We start from the raw sequence: 4,445 nt of genomic DNA, 5'->3' as shown, positions 1-4,445 counted from the left end.
CCCTGGAGACCCGGGCCGCAGGGGAGGTCACTGCACTGATCGGTGCAAGTCCTTGCTCACATTTGGAAAGGAACCCCAAGGGGCTATCTTCTGGACAGGGAAGCACCAGGGGGCATGAACAGGTGACCACCTGGTGCGCTGGGGGGACGCACCACAACAGACTCCCTGGTGGGGCTGCATGGTCACAGAGCCCTGCTCTAGTGCTGGACAACTTCCATGGCATAAATGCTCCCACCACGGCTGACTTCAAGCTGCCATCATGACGCACCCACCTCTGGGAGCTGGAAAGACAAGTGTGGCGGCGTGCCATCGACGGGATGCCTACTGTCTTGTGGCCATGAAGAACTTCACCATATGGACAACAGTAAAATACAGCCAATGTAATTAGGGTGATGTGTTAAGGATTTATTTCCCTTTTTCCACATAATTTACTTAATTGCAAGTTTGTGCAATTTAAGTTTTAATCATGGTCGCACGGAACAACGAGCTCACAAAGTTTCCGAACATTCAACAGTTGGCTCTCAGGAGGCAGGCTCAGCTGATTCTGCACTGCTGTTTACCATCGCGCCTTCCGATGTGCCTGCAGCCACAGCCACCAGATGTGCAAGAGGAATGAACGAGAAAGGCGGAGATGAAAATGAACAAGTGAACAGATCGACAGGAGGAACTCGGGCAGGGGTCAGAAGAGATTTTTCTTTTAAAAAGCTAAGCAGAGCACCTGGGTGGCTTAGTCAGTTAAGCAACCAACTTCAGCTCAGGTCATGATCTCGCAGTCTGTGAGTTCGAGCCCAATGTTGGGCTCAGAGCCTGGAGCGTGCTTCAGATTCTGTGTCTCCCTCTCTCTCTCTCTGCCCCTCCCCCCCCCAAGAATAAATAAACATTGTAGAACATTTTTAAAAAGCTAACCACTAATAATGTTGAAGAGAAGATGTTGCATCTTAGTAACCAAGACATCCAAGTCATACTCAAGGAAAAAATAAGAGACCTTAAGAATTAAAAGTAGGATCAAAATGAAAAATTTAGGAGAGAAAGATGATGAAATTGTTCAGAAATAAACAATACGAAAAATCAACAAAATGAAAAAGAGAGCCAAAATAAGAAAAATTAAGTGGTCCACACAAAAGACAGAATATTCGAGGAGTATAACTCCAGGTAAAGCAAAGAAGGAAAACGTAGAGGAAGAAATTATGAAAGAATTAGGAGAAAACTTCCCAGATGGAAGAATGTGAGTATCCAGACTTCAGTGACCCATCGGTTGAATGACAGACAACCATCCACAGATACCTACAATAAATATCAAAGACCGTGCTCTTGAAGCTTCAATATATTGGGATCAAAAGAAGATCCTTTTTACATACTGTTTTTAAGTTTATTTATTTATCTTCAGAGAGAGAGAGGCAGACAGAATGAGCAGGGGAGGGGCAGACAGAGAGGGAAAGAAAATCCCAAGCAGGCTCCACACTGTCAATGCAGAGCCCAACGTGGGGCTCGAACTCAAAACTGTGAAATCATGACCTGAACTGAAACCGAGAGTCAGATGCTTAATGGACTGAGCCACCCAGGAGCCCCAAAAGAAGATCCTTTTTAAAGGCTTCTAGGGATGGGACAGAAAGGAGTTCAGGACAAAAATCTAGAACCAGAATGGCCTTGAAGCTCCAGCAGCTCGAAGATGGGAGAGTAACATCTTTAAAACCTGAGGGACAATCACACGTGACCTAGATGTCTATCCCCAGCCAACCACCAGTTAAGGCCGCATGCAGAAAACAAGACAGTGATTTAAATCACCTTCCACACACTTTCTTCAGAAAGGTAGTGGAAGATGCGATCTACCAAAAGGAAGACAAAAACGTCCGTGCTCAACGTGGCATCCAGGAAACAGGATCTGGCCAGCGGAGTGGTTAAACTATCGCAGGAGGGTCAGGGTAGAAGAGTCCAGAAAACCAGCCAGGTGGCTGGTCTAGAGGGCAGTCCGTCCAGATGGGGCGAAGTCAGTCTAACGCTTTGTATTTAAATTATAAGCATTTACAGATAGATCTGCAGGAAGTATGTAGGAAATTACAGAAAGAGAACAAAACCACTCCAGGATAAACAAAAAGTACAAGGAACAAAGCTCAATCTTCATGCATCCCGTGACAGCATGAATGGCACGTGGGTCAGCAAGTTCATAGAAATGCTGGGTATCCATGTGACCAACTATTAGAGTATTCCCATATGGGCACAATGGGGGGAGAGAAAGTAGGCTTCTGAGAAAGTGAAGGAGGTTAAATCTTCCTTACCCTTAGTAGGGCAATATGTAAAACCCCAAACTGAAAACTCAAGGAAGAGCAGTGTAAGCAGGGTATTTAGCAACATGGAACAAGGACCAGAGTAAGAGCTGGAAGCCTGGAGAGAACCTTTCTGAAGAAAGCCTCTGGGTTCTGGGCACCAGAGGTGAGGAGGAGTCACAGGAGGGATGCTTCACCCACCCTGACCTTTGACTGCTGAGAACCCGGACCACAGGTGAGCAAACCAGGGCCACCGTCACCCCCGCAAGGCTGTGCAGACAGGCACAAACTAGTCCTGCCGACCAACTTACAAGGGGCCAACAATTACATGGTGTGGTCCGAGGTCATGGCTTCCTCTAGAAGTCCTCAGACACGCTTCAAATGACACCTATCGCTCAGATCAGTCGCCCTAATGAGGCCTTGAATGTTGAGTGGTGGTACTTTGGGGGGCATCTTTACAAAGGGCCAAAGAACCTTTATCCAAAGGAATGCATTTCTTTGGGTGACATGCAAGGCACCAGAATGGTCCTTCAGGTCCTTCCTGGCGGCCCTCACACACTGCCCAAGTGTCCGTCCTCTGGATCGCCCATCCTTGAGGCCATCGCCCATCTAAGAGCCTGCACCTGCATATACTGACGTGAGAGGCGATGGCATCCATGGTCAGAGCAAAGACCATTCTTGCACTTTCTTATTTGGAAAACAAATGAACGCTCCCCTCTGACTTCCAGAAAAGACCCAGTGTTGGGGGCCAGCAGGTGATATTCCAAAGAAGGTAATAAAATGAGCAACCCTACATACGGACTGTTTACTCCAGGGCAGCGCATGTTTGAGCTGGGGGGGAAAAAATCCCAGTAAAGGTGTCTTTCAGAAACAAACTTTTAAGAAGCCTGCAAAATGAAAACCCCCTTCTCTGAATGGACTCCCAGGGAGCCCTGGCCTCAGTGACAATCTCCCACTCCATTGTGATATTCCCACTGTGAGGCCCTGTCACTGCAGTGTGTCATCTTAATGCAGACATCACAAAGTGGTATTAGAGTATTATGTCCGGCCTCTGGCTCTTTGGGGCCTCCACTGCCTCCCCCTGCTAGCACACCTGCGGGCGTGGTGGGGCTTGTGGAGAGCCGGCCCAGAGTTCTGCAGGGGTCAGGATATTCAGGGGTCTTGCTGGGGGACCTTGGCCAAGGCCATTTACCTCCCTGACTCACTTTTCATTTGTACTAGACAGTAGCTGTATTTGGAGGAAGGAGTAAAAAGCAATATGCTCGAGTACGTCAGTAAAAGACTAAGTTTAATTGCAATTTTTCAGCCAGAGATATCTCATGAAGTAAAACCGAGACTGAAAGGGAGTGCTGAGGGAGTCTGGGTGCTAGAACCTTCTTTCTTAGGCTGCAACACTGCCAGTGAGAAGGTTCAGGCGGAGGGAGGAAAGCCGAGCCTGTGGGGCGGGGCCCTGTGTGAGCCCACACGTGTTTCTCTAACACTCACTATTCCCTCCAACACTTGGGCGAGAAAACGAGGCAACTTCCTGAGATAAGTGAACGTGGCTGGCCTTAAACTTTCTGCAAAACCTTTATGGTAAATGAAGGAAATTATCCCCTGGGTTAATAATGCAACTACTTCAGAATTCTTTTGGAATAAGGAGATTGATTAATCCACAACTAATAAATTGAGCCACTATTCAGATAAAGGAAGAGGGCATCTTTGCTGTATTTTTTTTTTTTCTGAGAGGCAGGTGCCAACATTAGGATCAGCTTAACCTGCTGCAGGGGTCCAGGAGGAACAGCACAAGAAAACACCAAGATCCAAGCACACTGAGCACCGCAGATGAAGGGAATATTCTAGAGACTCACAAGGCACATGTGTCTGTCTCCTCAGTTTTGTTAATGTCACCTTCACCTGTTATAGGAAAGTAGATTTTTTTTTTTAAGTCCACCGCAACTAATCACCCTCGATTATGAGGCCAACATGAACCTCTGAGGCCTGATCCAAAGGTTCTGTTTTTCCCACAAACGGGATGCCCGGCCGTTCTGGTAGGTCTCTTCTCGGCTTACCTCGATTGCGTGTGGGAGCTTGGCAGCTACGAAGCCCCCGCTTCATGCCAGCAGGTGTGTGTTTTCATTTTTCCCACCAGAAAACTGCTCAAGGCCCAGCCTCCCCACACCGGGTGCCCCGATTCAGGAA

Source organism: Lynx canadensis, chromosome A1 (genome assembly GCF_007474595.2).
Source record: "Lynx canadensis isolate LIC74 chromosome A1, mLynCan4.pri.v2, whole genome shotgun sequence".
Lineage (NCBI taxonomy): Eukaryota > Metazoa > Chordata > Mammalia > Carnivora > Felidae > Lynx > Lynx canadensis.
The sequence above is the reverse complement of the archived record's forward strand: the minus strand, read 5'-3'. Positions refer to the sequence as shown.